Source organism: Alligator mississippiensis, chromosome 1, assembly GCF_030867095.1.
Source record: "Alligator mississippiensis isolate rAllMis1 chromosome 1, rAllMis1, whole genome shotgun sequence".
NCBI classification, from domain to species: domain Eukaryota; kingdom Metazoa; phylum Chordata; order Crocodylia; family Alligatoridae; genus Alligator; species Alligator mississippiensis.
In genome coordinates, this window is record NC_081824.1 from 475,072,624 (window position 1) to 475,078,004 (window position 5,381).

Consider the following 5,381-nt stretch of genomic DNA (forward strand, 5'->3'; position numbering starts at 1 on the left):
GGTGGCCTTCGACAACAGGAAGGTCTGGAACGTGACTTGAAAATGAGAAATGTTACGCTGCCTTTTGGAAGGCGCACGAGGAGGCGTTGGACAGAGGGGAGCTGGAGGGGTTGGTGTTTGATATGGGGCGGACGGCACGGGAGAGAGTGCTATATATTAAGATGTTTACAGACATGGCGCATAAGAACGACGTGAGAAGATGGTTGGAGTAGAGGGTGGAGAGTGTGACGTTTGTAGAAAAAGAATGTGATCGCTGGGGGGTTTGGACGGGGGCATGGAGGGCGAACGTGGTGCTCCATGAGGTGGTGGGGAGCCCCGGGGCGGTTAAGCACTTGGCTTCGGCAGTGCAAGTTGGGCCGTGTAGGGGATATGTGGTGTACCATGACCAGCCCAAGCTGTGCAATAGGTGCGGGCAGCAGGGACACATACAGCAGATGGTTCCCCACCCCCACCCCCATCCTTCTATTGTTAGTCCCTCGCCCGGGCGCTCTGTATTTCCCTATCGGCTTTGTCATCTTTTTTTTTGGATTTACAATCCTTACCATCTACTAATAAAAGTCAGTCTGTTCTTATCAGTTTAATATCTATGTCCTCGATGTGAGGACTTTATATTAAATGGATTTTTGGAACTGGGAGATGGACTCGGAGCTTGCTCCATCCACTCCACACATCGGCCTGGTATTGCAGTGCCTCCAGGAGCGGTGCACCTCCCCTCGGGGAGAACTTGCTGCTGTCAAAAAGTAGATCTCGTCGCTTCTTCAGAGACATCTGGGGGGGCTGGTGCCGGGCAGGGGCCCCCGGCAGTCTGGCAGGCAGGCTACTACTTGTCCGAAGCCTTCAAGAGGACGGGGTGGCTGGCTGCCCGGAGGAAAGCGGTCCCTCTGCCTGCACCTGGATGGAGAGCGTGGTCAGCAGCGTGCAGCTGAGGGGGGGGGGTGTCAGGGGCAGCCTGCTTGGTGACCCCCTGCGAACAGCTCTGTTACAGCGGAAATCCTCTGTCACAGCAGAAATCGGGGGCTTTAGGATGCCAGAAAGCCGTGGATGTTGTTGTCACACTGTTATGAAGCAAAACGAACCAAACTGAACACAGGCGGTACGGTACGGTACGGTATGGTACGTCTCAGAGGTCAGATGCGAGCCAGAACTGAAAGCTGGAAGGCCTGGGAAGAGCCAGAGGCCGCCACAACACCAAGGCGAGGCTTCTGGAGCACGATGCGCTACACACCAACTACGTGGTGAGCGCATGCATCGTTTTGTCGACAGTAGGTCATGTTCTGCAAAAGCTCTCTTCAAGGCACCGTTATTTGGGGTGTCAATTAGTGCCATGTGGAACGTGTCGGGAGCATCGGTGGCATCCGCTCCAAATGGATCTGCAAAGAGCTTCAGCTCATCGCTGTGTTCCTGGAAATCCACACATCTTTGTTTGAATTCATCCAGCAGACGCCGACCAGTGCAGAATACGTGTCATGGGTCACAGTCTCAGCACGTGTTGTTAATAGTATTGTGAAATGGGTGGCATTCTTCTTATTCAACTGTTTCTGAAACAATTCCAGCTTACGAATGAAGGATTGGATGTGTTCATACAGTCTGTTGACAAATTGATCCTTCCCTCATAGTTTTAGATTCAAATCTGCAAGATACTTGGTGATGTCAGCTAGGATGCCAAGTCATTCAGCCATACATCATTGTCCATGAAGCCAGCATCTTTTCCTTTGTCTGTCATGAAGGTTTTAATTTCGTCAAGCAGTGACGAGTATTTGGCTAGCGTGGCTAGCGTGGCTGCCCTGCTGAGCCAACGGACTTGGCAGAAGTAAATAACGTCATCATGGTCCGATCCTATCTCGCAAGAAATGCTTGGGATGTCTATGATTAAGCCCCTTTGACCTGATGGAACTGACTGTAGAAACCACCTTTTCCATCACGTCTCATCCCCAGGGCCTTTGCACACAGCTGTTCCTGGTGAAGGACGCAGGGATGTGTGATGACATCCTGAGGCACGGACTTGACCAGTAAACTGACAGATCCATCGTGCTTGCCTGTCATCGCAGGGGCGCCATCCGTTGTTAGACCACAGAGTTTGTCCTCTGGAAGACTGAACTCCAACAAGACACGTTTGACTTCATTGAAAATGTCCTGTCCTGCCGTTTTGCCTTTCATTGGACACAAGTCGAGCAGTTCCTCAACAACATGCAATGGTTTGGTCACTCCTCGTGCAAAGGTTGCAGTTGAGCTGTATCACTCACCTCTGTGCTTTCGCCAACCCCCAAGCTGTAAAACTGACAGGCACCGAGTCTTTTCATCAGTGAATCTTCAATGTTTGATGCCATGTCGTCTACTCTTCTAGCAACCGTCTGATGGGAAAGGCTGATATTCTCCACCATTGACTGTTTATCAGGGAATACCTCAGATGTAAATATGCCCAAGCAATCTTTCACAAATTCTCCATCAGACAGCGGTTTCCCTCTCTTAGCTATTGCCTCGGATATCAAGAAACGGATCTTGGTCTCTGCCTCAGACTTCTGCCTCGCAGCTCTGAAAAAAGACGGCTGCCCGTTCATGCTCGGTGTTAGAGAGTTCACCCGATCAAGTCTGATCTGACCCACCAGGCTCTCACGTTTCTTTGCAGGTTTTGCAGAATAATGCCGCTTCACGTTGCACTCCTTGCAGACACCTACTTTCTCTTGGCAAATCAGACACAGGATGTTCCCGTTTTGTTCAATAACAAAAAAATCAGTGGTCCAACTATCTTTGGAAACTTGACATTCAGCAGCAATTTTTCGTTTCCTCTCATTCACCATTTTTTGAGCGTAGCGTAGGCCCTGTAGCTAAGAGCCAAAATTAATTTTAGTCATAGAAAAACTAGTTTGGCAGAGACAGGTGAAGTTAAAAAAAACTCACCAGTTCAAGATCACCATTTGATTACTATATAATAATATTGTGGTATCAATATGGACCCTCACCCATCATGTATACTCATAATGTGGAAGGTACAGCCTGACATGTGCAGGTGCGGCCATCATATGCCAAGTGCAACCTCAAATGCTGACGGGGAGTCAGGGCAGGACTAGGACCTTTGTCTCCTGGTGCCAGTCCCGGTGTCTCTGTCTCATGGCTGGGGCAGCCCAGCCATTACTGGGTTTGGGTCCCATATGGGCAGCGCTGTCAGCTAGCACCACAGCCAGCCAGTTGTTATAACCCAAGACAAACACCCCTTTACACCCTGTGTCCTGGGCCAGAGAGACCCTGCCTGTGCAGCCCTCCTGCAAGGTTCATGGGAGCTGCTGGTTTATTTCATAGAGCTTATTTCATAGACATTTGGGCTGGAAGGGACCCCGCAGGATCACTTAGTCCAGCCCCCCGCCCCAGGGGCAGGAAGTCAGCAGGGATCATAGGATCCCAGCAAGATAAACACCCAAATGCGTCTTGAAGGCGTTCAAAGTGGGTGCTTGAACCGCCTCCGGCAGCAGTCTATTCCAAACCTTGGGGGCTCGGACAATGAAGAAGTTCTTTCTTATGTCCAGCCTGAATTGGTCGCGGTGGAGTTTGGGACCATTCGATCTTGTCATCCCTTCGGGCGCTCTGGTGAACAGATGTCCCCCCGGATCCTGATGAGCACCCCTGATAAATTTATAGGTGGCCACCAGATCACCCCTGACTCTGCGCTTTTCCAGGCTGAAGAGCCCCATGGCTCAGCCTCTCATCACAAGGTCTGTTTTCCTGACCTCTGATCATGCACGTGGCTCTCCTCTGCACCCTCTCAAACTTCTCCACATCCTTTTTGAATTGTGGTGCCCAAAGCTGGATGCAGTACTCCAGCTGCGGCCTCACCAAGGCCAAGTACAAGCGGAGAATGACGTCCCGGGGTTTGCTTGAGAAGCACCTGTGGATGCAAGCCAGCGTTTTGCTCACTTTACTAGCCGCAGCATCACACTGAAGGCTCATGTTCATCTTGTGGTCAACCATGACCCCCAAGTCCCTTTCATCTGTAGTGCTAACCAGCGTACCATTACCGAGCCTATAAGCATGCTGCAGGTTTTTCTGCATCCCATAAGCATGCCGCGTCCTATAAGCATGCCCCTCACCCACACGGCCCTGCTCACAATGGTGACCACACACACAGCCCCAGCGCTGCGAGCCCAGAGCGCGGGATCTGGCAGCAAGCCAGGACACGCGTCACAGGATCCCGCCTGCCGAGGACCCCCGACCCTGCCCTGCCGACTGCCTGCGCCAGATGCCGCGCCACGTTCCCGCTGAGCCTGGTCCCAGGAGGCGACCCGGATGCCAGGGGCAAAGGAGCGGAGCCAAAGGAGACGTAGCAGGCACTTGATGAGCTTCATGGCGGCCCGTGGGCCGTATGTTGGACAAGCCTGGGTTAAAGGGTCTTGCCCCTCCGCTCACAATCAGACCGACTCCATATTTGGGCTCAGAAAGAAATTTGACCCCACGGTCAGATTGGTATGGGCTGGGGGGGGCGAGGGGGCTGCCTTCCTCTGTGGGGGCATGGAGATCTACCCGAGATCTTTCGAGTGACTATTAACAACATTTTGCAGAAGCAGGACGTTGGCTGCCACGTTCCCCATGTGTTACCTGTGGCAGGTTAGGGCCTTACGGCTTGTGTGGTGTCAGGGTTGGGGGTAGTTTTACTAAGAGGTTGCATTATGGATCTGCATAAGGTGGCTCAGATAAGGACGATTCGCCGCAGGCAGGGGGTTGGACTAGGTCACCTATGGAGGTCCCTCCTGGCCCGAGTTCTGTTCTGCGAAATCCAGGCAGGGTCGCTACGCGTTCAGCCAGACTGTGCCAAACTGGACGGGTTTAAAATGCGACCTGAGGAAGGGCACTTGGGCTAAGAAAAGACTGTCCAAAACCCCAAGGCTGAATCGATTCAACCTTCGCAGATTAGGCTGAACCAATAAGCACGTGAACAGACGTTCATTTTGATACTGGAAATGCATCCATATGTCTGCAGTGCTCAGGCCAGAAACCGGGGGAAGCTACAGCATGTTTCCCTGCCTGGCTGGAGCAGACAGCCTGCACAAGGCTAGCCCCCTCACCCTGAGGGGTAGGGGAGTGCAGGGGGGGTTGAGTTTGAATTTGGAGGGGAACTGGGACAGAAGTTCAGTAAACCAATTTCACCTAAATAAATTAAGTCTCATATTACATTCATCCAGGTTTATCTTAAACCGGTGTTGGCCATTTTGAAAGCAGTTTATGTACACTGAACTGCTGTTGTGTTACAGATCTGAACTGGTTTCCCATCACTTATACTGGTTTATGTGCAACTTGTCCTTAGCCTTGATGACCAAAGGCTTGTCCAACACATCTGTCAACTATGCACTGGTCAAACAAAAGACATCACAGAAATCCTTGACTTTTTAAAA

At 51.6% G+C, this 5,381-nt stretch overlaps 1 non-coding gene across 1 annotated transcript; it reads left to right on the top strand.

Annotated features, from left to right (window-relative positions):
• The first annotated feature begins 513 nt into the window (after positions 1 to 513).
• On the top strand, positions 514 to 712 carry LOC132247868 (U2 spliceosomal RNA). Its single transcript, XR_009459283.1, has one exon. It is a non-coding gene; the product is annotated as a U2 spliceosomal RNA (small nuclear RNA).
• Positions 713 to 5,381: the final 4,669 nt, after the last annotated feature.